Source organism: Oxyura jamaicensis, chromosome 13, assembly GCF_011077185.1.
Source record: "Oxyura jamaicensis isolate SHBP4307 breed ruddy duck chromosome 13, BPBGC_Ojam_1.0, whole genome shotgun sequence".
In the NCBI taxonomy this organism is placed as follows: domain Eukaryota; kingdom Metazoa; phylum Chordata; class Aves; order Anseriformes; family Anatidae; genus Oxyura; species Oxyura jamaicensis.
The window spans coordinates 7954457-7973218 of record NC_048905.1 but is presented as its reverse complement, the minus strand read 5'-3'; the positions used below and the strand labels follow the sequence as shown (position 1 = coordinate 7973218).

Genomic DNA, 18762 nt, shown 5'->3' with positions numbered 1-18762 from the left:
AGGCAAGAAACACAGGGGAAAAATGGTTTCTCAAGCTCCAATAGAGTGGTGGCCAAGCAGAGAGAAGGCAGGGGATGTTGGCCCAACAGCCTTTCCTATCAGCAGAGGGGAAAAAAAAAAGAACTCTGATGTTAGTGTCACCCACTGGGACATGGGAAGAAGGATTTTGAGAATGGATTTGGGATAGGGGTCCTGGAGTAGCCTGAACCTGCAGCTCTGGGAAGCCTAGCCCCTCTGAGGAGCAGGAGGGCACAGCAGAAAGGAGATTGTAGCTGGTGACTAAGAGGGTGAGTGTGCCCCTGGGTTGTTCTGTTTTTAGCCAGGCACCCATGGCTGCTGCTGACTCTTCAGGTTGATTGTTGTGCTTGAGCTATTCTGGTTGGCTTCTCCCACCACAGAACCACACTGACAGCTTGGGTTCATCTGCCGCAATGGGGAGGTGTTGGAAGGAAATTCTGTCTTTCACCAAGCCAGCCAGGAATGGGTCCAGCATGGGAACATCCAGCCATCACACTCAGGTTTTCACACAGGAAACTCCCAGGGCTCCTCCATCCTATGGTGCTGCCATGTAGTTTGGTGGAGACTCATTCCTCCAATTCATCCTGCCCTTCAGCATGTGCCTCTCTTGAGCTGTAATCTGAGAGTGCCAGCGAGGCATCTGTCAGACATTTTGGCTCCAGGACAGATCCTCCCAGCTGCAAGAGCCACTCTAACCAGGGAGCTTGCAAGTGCTTCAAACACTGCCATTTCTCTCCAGCTCAGCAGCTCAGCCCAGTGTTTCTTACCCAGTGAGTACTCCAGCAATGGCTTGTGGGGTGTAGGGGGATTCTCATCTGAAAGTAAACAACTAGTCAGCAGATGACACTGTCTTAGTTCTTTATGCAGTCAAATGAAAGAAATGGGGATTTTTAAACTTGGTCTGGTTTAGTTTTATTTTGGGATGAGATGGTTTATCTCTAGATCCCACTGCTTAGATTTACGTTGGCTATAGAGGGGTGTGAAGGTAATGAGCTCACAGTAGAGATATACTTGGTCAGTTGTCCCCCACAGAGTCTTTGTGCTGAATTTCTAATGTGTCTTTCTGGAACAAGAGATCCACTGTTGATCACAGCATTAAAAACGGTGTTTCGGAAGAGATCTTGCCACCTTACTAATAGTAAACTTGAGCTAATCATTGGATTTCAGGAAAAACTCCATTGTGTTATTGAAAAACATGGATATCAGCAGATTTGCAAGTCACTCGCCACAACAGACAAAGGAAATCTAAAGGTAATTGGAGATGTTAACCAAAAACAACTGTTTTTTTTTTTCAAAAATAAATAAATTAAGTAAATTGTCAATTGATACCATTGCCTCAAAAGTCAGTTCACATTTGACAACATGACTTGTAAAAGACCCAAGCAATTTTTCCTATAAAACCAAATGGTTTTATTCTCTTTAATTATCTATCAGAATCTAGAAAGCAATTGGTAAGGGATCTTATGTCACCAAAATGATTGTTGCCCTTCATCCACTCCTGACAATAACAAATGGATGAAGCAGTGAAGGTAATCTTCTAGAGCATCTTGGAAATGAAATGAACACTCGGCTGAGTCATGATTAACTGATATGGTGGACCTTGATGGAGCTATGGTGTGTTGAGTAGGTTCAAACTGAAGTTCAAAGGTGATCAGGCAAGGTTATCTCCTACATCTGTAAACACTTGATGTGTCAGGACTCACTGTTGTGTTGAGTGCTTATAAATCAGATACTCTTGAAAGCACCACCAGAAAACACAAAAACCAGGGTTGACAAAAAGGACTGGACTTACAGATAATTACAGTGTTTCCCCCAAAACAGCATACATTTCACTGTCAAAATAAAAACGGAAGGAGGTCTTTCCATATCTGGGAAGTTCTATAATGAAGAACTTCAAAGACCTAAGCAAAATACAGTCATAGCTAAAAACGGTCAAAATATGTTTCTGTTACCACTTCACAACATCCCAAAGATTGCAACCTGCAAGGTGGCAAACCAGACGGTAGGATATTTTGGTACAGAAATGACAGCTACTGGCCCAGAACATCTGTTCTGTTAGTGTCTGGGCCCTGGCTAGCAATGGAGCACTTCTTGGGACTTTAGCAGTCATAAACTAGAAAACGTGGGACCCCTGTAGCACTTGGCATGGAAAAGGCCAAGCTAGTGTTCACCGGTCATGGAAAAAGCCACAGGTCCATGCATTAATTAATTGTGACATAGTTTTTTTCTTTGCAAAACAGGAGAGGCATGCAGAGTATTTTTGACAATATCATGGCTGCCTCAGAAAAACTGAGGAGCTTTTGATGGAAATCCTACAAAGACTGAAAACGTATCTCTAGGATTTTTCCTGTGACACCACAACAGCCACTGTGACTGGATCAGCTGTGTTTTTCATGGCCAGAAACAGCAACCTCCTGATGTAACAGTGTACCTTCACCAAGCTGCCCTACCTAATGCCATTTGCTGAAAGCAAAGTATGAGATCTTCCAAAACAGGGGGCTAAAGTTGCGCCAGGGGAGGTTTAGGTTGGATATTAGGAAGAACTTCTTTACTGAACGGGTTGTTAGTCACTGGAATAGGCTGCCCAGGGAAGTGGTTGAGTCACCATCCCTGGAGGTCTTTAAAAGACGTTTAGGTGTAGAGCTTAGGGATATGGTTTAGTGGAGGACTTGTTAGCGTTAGGTCGGAGGTTGGACTCGGTGATCTTGGAGGTCTCTTCCAACCTAGACTATTCTGTGATTCTGTGATAAAGAGAAATAGAAGAACTATGACAATCAATAGACTAAGAAGGGGGGGTCCTTAAAATATTGTTTGCCAGAGCTTTAAGAAGCTATTCCAGTTTGAAAGGGTAACTTTCCAGCTGTCAGTCTGTTGTGGTACAATGTCATTAAATGTAGCTACACTGTCCAGCATAAGAGCCATCTGCAAACTTCCAAAGCCTCCATATGTGTGAAACCATTGACTTCTGGGATATACTGCAAATATGCTGTTATCCCTGAGAGGTGGCTGGCAGACCTATTTTGTAGTTGTGGGATACAGATTAAAAAGCAGCCTGAGGTGGTAAGTGAAGTCACACATACACAAGAAGTTTATGAAGTTGATAAGAAGCTGAAGAAATTATTGCTTGTATTTAGTAACTTAATATGACAAACATCTATCTAAGCCTAGTTTCAACAGATATACTACTGTCTGGAAATTCAGTTTCTGCTCAGACTAACATCGACATATGCGACAACAGTATGATATAATAATGATGTCTTACTGCGTCATTTTAAAGGAACTTAAACCGCTCCACACATGGGCTTGGTCTACCACTAGGGCAGACTTCATGTTGTCAGCAACTGAACACCAGCTATGCTATTGGAACACTGACAGAAGCACCGGAATGGAAAGAGGGATTTGGGGATGTTTCAGCACTCCTATTTCCGGGGAAAATAATAATAATAATAATAATAATAATAATAATAATAATAATAAGTTGTGGTTCTTACCAGCAGTGGGGTAGATGTTAAGACTAATTTTGGACCTGGGATATTTATTGATTTCTTATGGTTAAGAAAGAGGAAGAACAAACTTCAAGTAACAGACATAAGTAGATCTAGTCCTCAATGAACCCACTTGCTGGTACTGCTTGGCAAAAGAGGAGATACTAAGGATGGCACATGCTGGGGCCTGAGATGGGTCTCCACCCCAGTGCCACCAAGCCAAGCTGCAGCATCATTGTGGGGGCTTCAGGGATGCAGGAGAGACACCACTGTGGCAGCACACATCGTGTTTCCCACAGAGCTGACCCCAGTGCTTTTTCTGCTCTCACAGGCAGCAGGGGATGTGCTGGCTCCCACTGCAAGCCATGGGAGCTCATCTGGTCCCAAAGACCTTGGTGGTCTTTCCATTGGTTCAGCCAGCCTTGGCTCAGCTCCAGAGAGACCAGGTTTCCAATGATTCATATTGCTGGCCAGGAAAGGCTCTGCATGGGATGAATCTATAGCTGTTCCCATGAAAGCCACTCACACAGGCTTGTCTAGACATAAGAAAGAGCTGCTAAAGGATGTCCAGGCTCAGCACCTGAAGCAAACTGTGTACTGCTGTAGCACCTGTAGGCACTTTTGGCTCTGCTGCCTGCATCTCCCTTGCACTGCAGTAAACCTGTGGTGTCCCTGCCACAAACCCCTGATTTTGTGCAGCCATCCTAGCCCTAAAGGAGTCAGTCTCTTTTAGGAAGAAAGAGTGAGGTTCTGGCTGCTGCTTACATGTTTGGGGTGAAAAGTGGGAAGCACAAGGCATCCCTGCCACAGCATCTCAAGTGACAGTAGCATGTGCCAGCAGTGCCTAGGGTGGCCCTGGCTATCCTCTTGCTCCCCGGTCACTGGCAGCAGTGTCACCTTGTCTAGCTGAGACAAAGGACCCTGCCAGGATGCAGGGTGCATTTCTATCTCATGTCTCCAGAAGTCTGACGTCTGATTGCCTCAGAGGGTTTCAGCAAAGCAGTTCCTTGCTCTCTGAAGAGCAGGGCCAAGTGGCCAAGGAGAGGCCATGTGCAGGAGCAGACATGATTTACGGACAAGCCTGGCTAGTGGTGGTGCTGGGGCAGGGAGGTGCCAGCAGGGCTGCAGGGCAGTGGCTGAGCTGTCCCTGCAAAGTCAGAAAATACCGGTGAGGTCAGGAGCCCAGCCTCGAGAAAATTGCTTGCCAAGGACTGCGGAGGGCAGCCACCACTCACTCTCCATTAGCATTCAGCGGCACTGCCACCTTGCAAAGGAGAAAGCCACCCTCGTAAACATCGGGAGAGGAGATAAAAGCACTTAGTGCAGGCTGGTGAGTGAAACAGAGGCACTTCGGCTCAGGTGGCTGGCTCCTGGCAGGGCTTTTGTAGTCTCGCTTCAGCCTTCCACACGGCGCCGCAGCAGGCTTGCACCCCATTGCTCAGCTAAGGCACAGACTCTGCTATGCCTGAGTGGCACTGGCAGAAGTTCCCCAAAGGTTAATTGATGCTGCAGCGCTGCAGCCGCCCTGTAGACAGCCGCCTGCCAGCAGCTTCGCCCTGTCAGCTCCTGCGCTGGAGCTTTTCCTCCCTCCGCCTCCTCCTTCCCAGGGGCAGACTGCCTCACCCCCAGGCCCCAGAGCGCTGCTGGCAGCAGAAGTTACTGTCCCTACACCCCACATCCAGGCTCTGTGCCCTGTGCTCCGCGGGCAGGAGGAGGGATGTGCAGCCCCAAAGCCTACAGGGATGCTTGTGCTGGCCCCCACCTCACCGCAATGGCCTCCACACCTCCCAGCCCCCCCACCCCTGCTTCTCCTGCCTCATGAGCAGCCTCCCCTCTGGGACTACAGACACGCCAAAACCCATAGCACAATTCCTGTTACTTTCAGTTTCTGCAGAGCAGGCCAGCAACAGCATGTGTACCCCAAGGGGAGGCAGAGGATGGGGTTCAGCATGCTCTTCGTGCCCTCAGACCCACTGTACCCCTGTGGTGCCCAGTGACGTGGTGGTGCAGAGCTGATTGGGCTGTGCATCTGAGCAGCCTCAGAAGCTGCATTTCTACTTGAGCAGCTTGCTGGAGGCACAGCACAAGCCCTGGCAGGAAGCACAAGCAGTCCTGCGTGGATGTGAGACCAGCCTGGGAGGCCCTTCCCTGGTTTGTACAGGGGTGAACATGGAGGAGGCATCTCAGCAGTATGTCCAATATTTCACATGATGCCTGCTTGTTGCCCTGTATTTAAAAATATTTTTTTAAATAAAATAAAATAAAATAAAATAAAATAAAATAAAATCCTTCCATCTTTGAGATGCTGTCCATGTTCAGACAATATTTTAATTGTTCTGGGCACTGCCCCCGTTTTTCTTCCTCAAAGCTGTAAAATAAATAGCACTGGCCTTTCTCCCACAAATCAGAAGGATCTTCCTTTGTCCTTCCTGCAGGGACCTGTGGCTTGCCCATCAGAGGCAGATCATTATGCAGACCCCTCCCCACAGCAAACAAGGTTAAAATTCAAAGCCCACTGGGGTCTACATGCTGCTGATCATCTGTGCAAGCACACTGCCCTGAACAGGGGCTGTGTGGAGGCACTGCACCTTACTGGAGATGTTCCCATCTCTGGGACCTCAAAGGTTGGTCTGGAAACAAAGGCCAGACAGAAGGAGAGCAACAGTTATCTGCTGATACCCAAAGAAAAATACTGTTCCATAAAAGCATCCCTGAAATATGGTGAGAAACCACCTTTTGTGTCACTTTATCCAGTGATCAGGGAGTGCTGTGAGGTGCGGGAATACAATTTGTGGTTCCAGGCCACGCAGGACCTGAAGGGGAGGCTCCCTCAGCTTCTACACTCCTGGCAAGTATAGAGAGTGGCAAATTTCCCCCACCCCTTGTAGCACACGGAGCTTTCCATTGTGACCCAGCAAAATTGCATCCCTTGCCAGCCAGTGAGCTTCCAGCAAAGGAGCTCCCTGCCTTGGGTACTGGTGTCCCCGTCCAGCGCTAGGTCCTCCTCACAGACACCCAGCCTGGTGTCCCTCTTGCCCTGATCCCCCCAGGGCTCTGTGTCAGACCACTGCATGACAGCCTGACAATATGGGCTGATGGGGGCAGGAAACACTGCACACAAGGCTTTGTCAACTAGACAAGTCCAGCTGAAGAGCAAGATTCATCCTTTGCTGTACTCCCAGCGCAACCTGGGGCAGGGCAGACTGCGTGCATGAGCGGAGGGCTGAAGCTGGCTCTGGGAGGAGCTTGGTCACTCGCTGAAATGCACGCAGCTCTGGGGCAGAATGGTGCAGCTATTAAACAGTGCACAAAAACACACTGCAGCAAGCAAACTCAACCCATTTGCTAAGGACAAATGGCAATGAGCAACTTGAGAAATCGAAATTCCCCAATGGAACTGAGCCAGGTCTCACCTCTCAGAGGCCACCGTATTGCCTATGGCATGGGGTCGCCTGGAAGGAGATATTTTCATACTAGAACATAGTATTCATTTCCATCAAGTAGGTTTTGACCTTGTCCAGGTTAAAGGAAGATGTGCCTTTGTGCAATGATAGGAAAAGGCAAGGAGTGCAAGGAGCCCACCATTCACTACTGAAAGCAGCGGCAAGAACCTGTCCAGGCAGCTCAACAGCAAACACAGGGGTTATTATATTGCATCAGTAGAGCTGTTAATGCAAGTAATCAGGAAAAGGCCACAAATGAGACAGTCAGTCGTGGCCATGGGAAGGAGCAAAAGGGCAGAGTCTTTGGAAGAGGACTGAGAGCATGGGACAGGTGCTGAGAAGCAGTAAGCATCTCAACCGCATCCTACTGTTTGACGTTAACTATGCTTAAGAAATAGGATCTTGTATTCATCATCATGAAGTGGATTGACCCCCCAAAATATGTTACTCATATTTCCCCTTCCCATAAAAATGAAATTACTCAGGAAACTAAATATTATCTGATGTTTCAGGACAAAGGAGCAACAGTTCAGACACTAATGAAGGGCTGTGTTTAGAGCTTCTTCTTAGCCTATACTAAGTACAAAAATTACATTTAATGGTTTGTAATATAAATTCTCTGTGCATGCTCCTCAGATGTTCTCTAGCTATAGAAAATACACACTACCATGTTACACCACACATAATATTGACAATACATATGAACAATACATAAATGGACAATACATATGGACAATAAATAATGCATTTGAAATAGATGGGTATGTTGAAAGGACTGTGTCAAGAAAATTTACCAGTAATGCACCCAGAGAAACCAAATGCAAAATGGCCCTACCGTGACAGAGAGGGGTGGAGATGGCTCTGGCAGAGTCCACCTGGCTGATCCCAGTGGGATGTGGAGGTGCTGCATGGAGAAAGGACTGGCCAGGGAAGCCAGAGCGTGAGCTCTCAGCAAATCAGCCACTCCACAGTACCTGGGCACTCACTGGACAGCAAGTTGCTGTGTTTTAACCAACAAGAAGACTATGAGTTACGTGACAGTTAGCACTAGGCAGAAACATGCAGGTGATCAGTACTACAGCACCTAGTGCTGCAATTTCTCAGGACCTTCCAGGTCCCTGTAACACAGGAAACATCTGTTACAGGGCAATCTACAGTAACGATGTTTGGAGGACACTCTGACATCCTGATTTCAGTTCCCAGGCACATAGAAGCTGAAGGAGAAGCCTGTCAGGACTAAGAGAAGAAATAAAGTCCTACTTCGTACTGGGGGGACATGAGAAATTCTGACCAGAGTATGATGATGCAAATCACATGCAATTCAGCTAAGGCAATATAACTAGCTCTCTCTCTTCACCAAGCAGAAATGTCCTGATGTGACTTAAATCCTTCTTTCCAAAGCAAAGGTAATTTCACCTCCCCAGTTATCTGATTCCCATTTGCTTTTTCTGCCATAAAGGAGACTTTTGGAAAGAATGGTGGTAAAGGTGGAAGGGGGAAAGACACTTCACATAATTAATTTTCTTGGTTCTGCATACATGCAAGAAATTATCAACTGCTGGGTAGAAAAGGGAGGGAAAAGAGGAGTTTGCGGTTGCCTATAACGGATCCAGGGAATGTGGGAGGAACAATGGTGATGATATTCCTGCAGATATTGGCATATGACCTCAGGCTTCGTTTCAGACTTGTTACAAAGCTGTCAGTTTGGACAGACAAGACAGGGAGCTGGCTGTCGACTATGAAAAGTGGCCTTTCCCTCTTAGAAAGAGATGTCCCTCAGGAATACAGGCAACACAAATCCATGTGCGTTCCTGGTCTGCTGTCCAGGTGTTCCCAGTGAATTGCATAAGACCCGAAAAGAGTCTGATATCCTGAAAGGATATCAGACAAACATGACAGCAGATGGCATGTCTGAAGGAAGAGGAGAGGCAACATCCAGGGTACTTCTTGGTAGCTGAAGGGCAGATTCAGACTTTGCCTTATCATGGAGCAGCTGAACCTGACCAAAATCAGCAAACATTTCCTCTTGCCCAATGGGAATGAAAATTTTGCTGAAATTGACAGAGGCAAATTCTTCAGCAAATTAGGTGCACTAGTAGGATTTGAGCCAATTCATCTGGACAGAGAGGACATCAGCATCTGCCCTGTTTGACAGGTTTCTCTGCTTCTTTAAACTGCTTTGCAGATGTGGGAAGGACAGTGTGTTTGACTGGATGGTGTCCCAGCTCCATTGTGGCCTCTGTGGAGTGAAAGGCTACAAAGGCAATGCCAGATAGAGAGCACTTGTCATCGTTACTGGCAGAAACCTAATGCATGCTCCCAGCTCTCTGCCCCCACAACTTCTCTTTTTTTCCACTTCTCGTGCTGAAGTTTTGGAGCAGGGACCAAGCCCTGCACTATGCAGTTCAGGTCTCAGAATGGACCCTTCAGAGGCTGTAACAGTTAGGAAGACGAAGAGGATCTGGACAGTTATGGTGGAGAAATATCAGAAATGACCACCGCATTGCTGTGGGGCAGAAGAACACTTGAGGAAGTCCCAAGGTGATGAAACAATCTTATGTTGATGGCAAAGGGCCAGAGATATGGACATTCATCATGGTTACAAGACTTATCATGCAGATACTACTGAATACAAAGACCTAGGGACAGCAAGCCCACCCTAAGACAGGACAGCAAAATCACAGCCAGCTACTGAGCTCAAGCAACTTATCTTTGTAAACTCCTTTTTCATGGTAGAGAGAGGCCCAGAAAAAAGACCTCAATGCTTTGAAGTGAGCACTGAAATTATTGCCAAGGACTCATGGCAAAGGATCATGGGAAAAGACTTTCTATTGATTCTTTTTTTTTTTTTTTTTTTTTTTTTTTAACAAGTTACTACAGTTTCCTCATCTTGGCCAAGGAAATGTGACCATTCACTGTTGCCTACTGTTCAGAATAGCTTCTTTATCCATTTCTCATGTACTAGGAGATGTGGGATACTTGTTCTAGGATTGTAACTCTAACAAGAAAGTTTTCAGTGAAGGCCGAGGCAGCTCTTCAGTTCTAATAAGACTACATATATTTTTTAAATCCTTTAAAGTTTCTGCATTTTGGATCTCAATCTCTTATGAATAATAGGGGAATTGCATTTGGCGCCTGGGATGAGATGCTGAGAAGCAGAGATGAGATCACCTGCTGAAAGAGCTGTGGGACAAATGTTCCCCAGCACTGGGTTTCATCCCAACAAGGTCTATGAGCAGTTCTGGCTTCCTGCAGAAGATCTGAACAGATCTCAAGTTCCTATACATGTACTATGGCTCTCTGATAAAGTGTGTGCTATAATTTACCTCCAAGCACCAAATATTATCCAGTAATAGAAAATACAAATCACCCAGAAGTCTTTGTAGTGATCTGCAGCCTATAAAGGGACAGCAAGTATCAGTGGTATTGACTGTTCACTGAGGAAAGTGGAAGAAATTGTGTTCTTCTGTATGGGGGGTTATGAAGAGACTATATGGATAGCATCTCAAAATGAGACACAAATCACTCCAGGGGAAGAAACTTGTGTTATTGTGCTCCCTGAGTGAGAAAGTCTGGATCCTGTGCCTGACTCAGCCAGTGACCTTGGGGAAGTGACCTTGGCCTTATCTATACAGAGACAATCTGGAAAATGAATCTGAATTAACCTTTGCAAATTGAATTACTAAACTTCATTAAACGGTCTATGTGGACATTCCTGTTCAGAATTCAAGTAGCCTTCGCTTAACCTACCTTACCTTACATCCACAGTAAATGAGAAATCAAACTGAGCTTTCTTCCATTCTGGGTATGACCATCCATACAACTGTGTTAAGTGCAGTTTAACTAAATGACTGTAAAATCACACCTCTTCCTTCAGACCTATTTTCTGTGGTGGTCTCCCATCTATTTTTCCTCCTAACATGCTATCTGTTGGGACAAGATTCTGTAGATGGAGCAACTCCAATTATATGCACACTTGCCTACTGCAGGATCAACATTACCTGCCTCTGAGTCTTGTGTATAAGTAGTAACAGTGGTGTTGATTTAGGTAGGATAATGTCCATTAGGGAGTGGTTGAGATGAAGGCAGCTGGAGGACGCCTCATGAATGCAGGTCCTGGTACACACAGAGGACTTCAACTGGAACTGCAGTGGGGCTGGGTGGGGAGAAAAAAAAAAAAAAAAAAAAAAAAAAAAGGAGATTTCTAGAGTGTCTCGAGGACAAATTCTTCAAGGAGGAAAATGAAGTGACTAGGTGGAAATGTTCTGCTGGTACCATGACTCACAAATAAGGAATAGCTAATCAGAAACTGCAGAAACTGGAAGGCCAAGGCTTCTGACTGCTGCTGCCTGGCTGCAGCAATCCTGAAATGGTGGAGTTTCAACTACCGAAATAAGGGTGCACTTAGTAGAACCCCAACCCCAGATGCAGGAGAGCAGGCTTCAGCCACTTCAAGGATACATTTAGCAGGATCCAATGTGAGAATTTGTTTGCTTATTTTGTCCCAGAGGGCAATAAGACCATGACAGTTAATATATCTTCATGGATCACCTCTTCCAGCATTCGTAGGAAGGCAAGCATGTGGAGCAGGACCCACGTGGATGAACAAGGAATGCCTGACAGAGCTCAGATGCAAGAAGGAAGCACACAAGAAGGTGGCAGTGCATACAGACAGCCTGGGAAGATTAGAGAGGCATTGCCTGTGTCATCAGGATCAGGGGTAGTATTTGCATAGCCAAGGCTCGGCTGCAGTGGGAACCAACAAGGGATGCGAAGGGTCAGGAGGAGGCTCCGAGAGGTGCATGGGCAGCAGAAGGAAGGCTGAGGGACAGGTGGCCCTGCTGTTTACAGGGGCAGGACACCTGGTGACCACAGAGCCAGAGCAGGCGAGGTGCTCAAGGCCACCTTTGACTTTTTATTGCTGAGGTTTGCCTTCACGCCTGCCAGCAGAGTCCACAGGAGGGAGGCACCACCCATGCTAGAAGAAGATTGACTCGGGCACACCTCAGCCAGCTGAACACAGACAAGTCCACAGGACCCAGCGGGATGCACTGGAGAGTGCTGAGGGAGCTGGCCCATGCCATGTCTCTTTGAACAATAGTAGCAATTGGGGAGGTTCCTGAAGAGTGGGACAAGGCGAGCATCACACCCAGCGTGGGGCAGGGTGAGAAGGAGAGGGGAGCTACAGCCTGCCCAGCCAGCCCTCTGTCCCTGGGGAGCTGAGGGAGCAAATCGTCCTGGAATCCACTTCCAAGGACGTGAAGGACAAGAAGGCATGGGGAACAGTCAGTAGGGATTTAAAAGGGCAAATCACACCTGACCGACAAGAAACATGAATAAGGTGAGGACCAGGGGAGAAAGTAGAAGTGGTTTCTCTCTGGCAAGCCAAATGGCCCAGGGGAGCCAGCCCCAGAAAAGGGGCCCTCAGCCCCACAGCCCTCCTCCTTGTCCATGTGAGGGCATCTTCCAGGCCGCTCCCAACATAGCCGCCTTTGGCCACGCGTGGGCCATCCATCACAGAGGCTTGCTGAGGTCACAGTGGCCACCACTGCCCCGCCTTTGCTGTGGGCCCTATAAAACAGGCCCCTTGCAGCTGGCCCACCATTCGCTGAGCATCTCGGCCCTCTGCCTTCCAGTTTGTGCTGCAGGAAGGAGACTTGGAGAGCAAGGCGAGCAGCAGACCGCCTTGGTGTGCGAGGACAGCAATGCAGTCTGGTGAAGCACCAAGAAGGAATGCACCTGACCAGAAGGAGATGTGTCATGGGCGGAGGGATAGCGCCAGTGGCACAAGAGACACCAGTGCCCAAGGGACCTCTGGCGCCCAGCCCACAGACAAATACAGGTGGTACCATTGGCACTGCAACAATGCGGGGAACAGGCCGGCCCCTCAAACACCCAGCAACAGGGGGCCTGGGCCTTACGATAGGAACAATGGTGACATGAGGCAAAGGTGGGAGCATCAGTCAGACAGCCACGGGGAGCAGAGACGTGCCCATAGTCCGGGACACAGTGCAGGACCCAGTAATGGCCATAAACCAGACGGCAGTGTTGAACCCATGCATGAAAATCAAGCCAACGGTGGCATGGGACCAAGGTGTGAGACTGGACGACCCCCTGGTTCAGCACCCTGGCCAGAAAACATTCCTGATGAAAGGCATCCTGTTTGGGCAGTCCCGGGTAAGGACTGGCTTAGCTTTCCGCCCAACACCGTGGAGCCCGTGGAGCCCCTTTCTCATAGTAAAGCTTTCAAGACATACTCCCTTTATAGCCAGAAAAACAGAAAATAAGTTGTATGAAATATAGGACGGACTACTGTGCTCACAGCACAGTGATCAGCAGCTAAAATGTCCAGTTCGCAACTGACTACTAGTGGGATCCTTGAGGGGCTGATACTGAGGCCAGTACTGCTTTACAGCTTTACTGATGGCTTGAATAATTAGACAAAGTGCACTGTCAGGAAGTTTTGAAGTTATACCAAAGAAAGGAGAGGGAATGGAAGCAGTTGATGCCCAGGAAACTACAGCTGCTGTTTAGAGGGATTCAACAGACTGGAGAAACAAGATGACAATGAAAGAAAATTCACAGTCCTACATCTGGGATGGAATAACCTCATGAGGGAATAGGACAGGCTAGGGCACAGCTGGCTGGAAAGCAACTTGATAGAAAACAGCTTTGCTGTAAAGGAGCTGAGAGTCCTGGCAAACAAGATGTTGAGCAGGAATCAACATTGAGTCTACAGAAAAGAAGGGTAAATACAGCGTAGACTGTGCTAGAAAGAGTGTAGCCAGGATGCCAAGGGAAGTGTTAATTCCCCTTTGCTTGGCCCTTGAGAGGTTACTTCTGAAATACTGGGTCCAGTTTTGGACTTCCTAGTGTGAGAAAGGCACTGATAGATTGGAGCAGGTCCAGCAGACCCCACTAGTATGGTTGGGAAGCTGAGATCTGCATTTGTTCAGCCTGGAGAAGAATAGACAAAAGATCTAATTGTTTGGTGAACCAGGTCCAGGGTCCATTCAAAGAATCCAGTCAGTAGCAGCAGGTTAAAGAGACAGGACTGGAAACAAGGTTACAGCATCATTCAAGGTCCATTCAGAAGACCATACTGGAAACAGGTACACCTGAGAAAGCAGAGTCTAAAGGCCTAGGGCTGGGCTTAAATTGAGGCCCAGAACCATTGGCAGAGTGGAAGCCCCAGGTCAGGGTAATTAAGCTCTATTACAGCAGTGATGTGTCAAACACTGAGATGCTGCCCAGAAGGGCTGTGGGAATCTCCATCTGTGGAGGTAATCAACCCTCAGCTAGGCACAGCTCTAAGTAATCTGATCTAGGCTGGCACTGCTCTGAGCAGGGAGAACTCCTCAGGTCCCCTCTGTCCTGAATCACTCTATGATCAAAATCTGAGCTTTGACATCCCAGACACAGTCCCAGGCTCACCCGTTGTCCTCATAGCATAGACATATTAACATCATGATGGCAATATACTTCAGGATTTGATACTTCTCTCCATCATCTTGGGCATTTTTGGTGCATTATAAAGTATTCCCTCCGTGTCTGTACAGTCTGAATAAGTGGAATTGTAAGTATATATGGAAAGTAATAATAATAGCTGTAGTTTCTTTCTAAATTGATTAATAAAATTGGTAATCAAGGAATCAGTCTGACCCCCATTCATATATAAATATGCTTGCCAAAGGTAATCCTTTGTACTTGCTCATATCTTTCCAACAGTGGCTCCATGTACGTCTTCAAAGCTCCAGTGAAGCCTGTAAGATGTCACTCAATTCATCCTTGCTCAAAAGTGAAGAGAGTGATGTTCAGAGAAGCTGAGTAATTTGTTTGGAGACATGGATACCACTGTGTTAGGTAGATCATTAAAGCATTGACTGCACTTGCCTCGTATTTCTGCTTCAAGTACATTTCACCCTGCTTTTAGAAACAGGACATAGTCCACTCTCATAGCTCATCTGATGGTTGGTAACACATGAAGCAGCAGTAACACAAGTGAGTCTCTGAGGCCTGCAAGCAGTTCCCTAAGGATACACAGACTCCTTTGTCTTTTGCAGTTCTCCCTTGTTCACACAAGGAAACCGCTTTTATTTCCCTGGCTCTCCCTGAACACCTCTTGCTGCTCCCAGTTCAAAGTCCTTTCCTGGGGCCCTTTCAATGGATTACTATGTCTGTTAAAATCAGTCTTTTTTCATCTGACTTTTTTTTGTAGGAAATAATAATTATGGAGATCATTGTGTTGATGCTCTACTAGACAATCAGAGAGGCTCAGCCACCAAACTGTTGGCAGCAGGTGGACTCTGAGTTGCTATCTGCTCCAGTCGCCTGCCAGGAGTCCCCCACCCCCCTCAAGCAGATCCGTTGATGCGTTGTTGTGTATTTTTTGTTGTTATTGTTGATTGCTGACATAAAAGAAGCTGAAGCGACACCATTTTAAGCTGAGTATCCAAGGCGACCTCATTAACATCTCTGCAGAGGAGCCTTTTAAAAAACATCAGTCACGTTTGGTAGCGCTAAGTGGAAGAGAAACATTCTGTATTTTCTTGATCAATTGCTTAAAATTCAAGGTCGGGGTGCAGAGCAGTGAGGGCTCCCCGCCAGTCACTGCAGGGTTGGGCTGAGGGTTTTTTTGGAAAATAGTGATGCTGTCGTACTGGAGAAAATCCATGTGCTCCCTCAGAGGAGCACTATTGGGAATAAATGCTGGAAGCTGTTCCACTTGAGCAGATGGCTGAAAAACTTTGGCTGAGAAATAAATTGAGTATGACGGTCTGAGGGCCAATCACAGATGGATGAAATTCTAGTGATGTCCCAAATGTCCTGAACATAGAAGGTTCTCTTCTTTCCCCTTTTGTGCTAAAAATCATAGTAGGATTTTTAATACAGACTGAAAAAATGTTGATGGAGTGAGATGCAGAGATACCAATGAGGATGGGGCTTAATGCCTTCTGGATCAGCTTCATGTTTAAAGGAACCTTGAGATTCTGCCACCTCCAGGTCAGCAGTGGAGGAAAAGCTGATCTTGCATGGACCATGCCACAGGGGTGGAGCTGATGGTCTGCCCCCACCCCACTCCTCTAGATGCAGCCTGGCATTCACGTACGACACCTGGTGTTATGAATACTCCTACTAAAGATGAGTCTTGCAGAACCCCAAAGCAATGATCTTCAGCATCTTTCAAACCTGCTTCAGGGTAGACTGGAAAACTGTGCTCTCAATATGGAGTTAAATCAAGAGGTCACTAGGAAATCCTTTCCTTGGTGTCAGGTATCTCCATAAAACCAGGGATATCCACTGAAGCTTCTAACCTCAACAACCATTCTTCCTCCAGTGTAGCACATAAAAGGAGCTTGGAGCACAGGGTATCAAAGCTTGTGCTCAAGTGCACAAGCCAACCCAGTGCAAATCCCAGATGTCCTCAATGAAAACACCCTGAGCCCAGATCTTCTTTTCCTACTTCTTCAATTGAGACGATGCCGTAAGAGCTGGTAAGAGATCAGCTGTTTTGTTAGGTTAAAAAATCTTGTCAATCAACACTACCAGTGCCTAGTATGATTCCCCAGATACCCAGCCCTGTGTAAGGTAACAGACAACAGAGCAATGATGTGCCCTTTCTAGCAGGAAGATTAGACCACACCACAGTGACTTACAGATTTATTTCCTTAAATACCCTCCTCTCTGTCATGTCTGTGTCCACTCCCTCTCCTTCCCTCCCCACCCCCCCACCTTTCTGACACCCCATTCACTACTTCTCATGATAGGAGAAGCTCATGCAGCTGAAGGCTACTATAACCCAGCCCCAAGATGCAATCTCATGGGGCAACCTCAGCAACTTCCCCCAAGAAATAACATATATGATCAAGTGGACAACCTGACTCTTTGTGGTGGATTTAATCACTGTTTTAAAAACCCAGGATACCAAAAGTCCATGGAGCAACAGGAAGAGTCTACGTTGCTTGTGGAATCTTGGTACCAATTTGCATTAATGTGTGCCATTTACTTAGATACCCTCTTGTTCTGTGCAGTCAGGTCAATAAGAGATGTGGCACATAAGACCATACTGTGAGGATTTGTCAGGACTCATTGAAACTTCTACAAGAAGTAGACAGAATTACAATAATTCCTGGCAGCAACTCCTGAGAACACTGCCTATGGAATTGAGATAAATATTAAAGGCTGGACTGAGCCTGCATCTACATTGCCTAGCAAGAAGCTTTATCAAATGAATTTATCAACATCACTACTTATTCCTATCAGGCAGGGGCTGGTATGTGCTGTATTAGCTACCTTCAACTCTTTTTGTCAGATGCCCCTTTAAAGTAAAAGTTTCAAAACATGGTCAGGGATGTGTTTGTTTTTCAACAAGTATAATTTCTCACTCATATCATTTATGTGGGCTTTAGTCATTTTAGTCATTTAGTCATTTTAGTTTTGGGTAATTCCACAACAGGGGGAACAGAGGGTCCAGTATGTAGAAGTGAGCCTACTCTAAGTCTTCTGCCTTCCTGGGGCGGGTTAAGGATGTCACCAGGAGACTTCCCAGCTTGGTTCAACCCTCAGACTATTACCTGTTGCTGGTTCTACACCTGGGAGGTGAAGAAGTGGCAATGTGTAGACTGAGAGCAATCAAAAGAGACTTCAGGGAATTGGGACAGCTGATCAGGAACTTGGGTGCACAAGTCATCTTCTCCTCCATTCTACCAAGTATTGACAGTGACAGAAAAAAAAAAAAAAAAAAAAAAAAAAAAAAAAAAAGGATAACATCCATTAAAACATGGCTCCATGGCTGGTGTCATTACCAAAATTTTGGGTTCTTTGGTGACAGGAAGCCTTACATGGCACTAGGCTTGCTAGCATCAGACGGGATTCATCTTTCCCAGAGGGGGAAGAGGGTCCTTGGTCGTGAGCTGGTGGGGGCTCATTGATCAGGCTCTAAACTACATTCGATGGAGGAGGGGGATATCATCAGGGATGCTGGCAATAAGGTACGGGATGACATACCATCCCACTCATGCCAGCTGAACACCAGAACCGACAAAGGATGCCCAGAGCCCAGAGAGAGAATAGAGCTTAACAGGAGAGCTATCGTAGGCCCACGTGGACAAGTTATAGTTGCCCCATCCAGAAAGACACTGGGAGCCCAACTCAAATGTCTCTATGTAAATGCACGCAGCATGAGGAATAAACTAGGAGAACTGGAGATGTGTGTGAGGTTTCAGTGTTATGACCTCTTCACAATTACTGTGACATGGTGGAACAGCTTCCATGACTGGAATGTGGTCATGGATGGCTTTGTGCTTTTCAGGAAGGACAGGCCAGGAAGGTGAGGTGGTGGATTTGCTCTTCATGTGAGTGAGCAACTGGAAACTATGCAGCTCTGCATAGGTGGAGACAAAGTGAGAGTCGAGAGCCTATGGGTGAGGATTAAAGGGCAGGCCAACAGGGTTTACATTGTGGCGGGTGTTTACTAGAGGCCACCGGACCAGGAAGAGGATAAGGCCTTCTACAGGCAGCTGCAAGTTGCCTCATGTTCACAGGCCCTGGTTCTTATGGGGGTCTTTAACCACCCTGATATTTGCTGGGGAGACAACACAGCTCAGAACAAATGGTCCAGGAGGTTACTGCAGAACATTGTGGATAAATTCTTGACGCAGGAGGTAGGTGAGCCAATAAGGAGAGGGGTGCTGCTGGACCTGGTACTAACAGAGATGGTCTAGTTGGAAACGTGAAGGCTGAGCGCAGTCTCGGCTGCAGTGATCAAGAGATGTTGTTCATGTCCTACCATTCTAATGGACCACCCATCAATTTTG

At 46.8% G+C, this 18762-nt stretch overlaps 1 long non-coding RNA gene across 1 annotated transcript; it reads left to right on the top strand.

Moving 5' to 3' along the window:
- Nucleotides 1-4705: 4705 nt before the first annotated feature.
- On the top strand, nt 4706-5790 carry LOC118173880. The gene is made up of 2 exons (XR_004754425.1): nt 4706-4833; nt 5389-5790. It is a non-coding gene; the product is annotated as an uncharacterized LOC118173880 (long non-coding RNA).
- The last annotated feature ends 12972 nt before the right edge of the window (nt 5791-18762 follow it).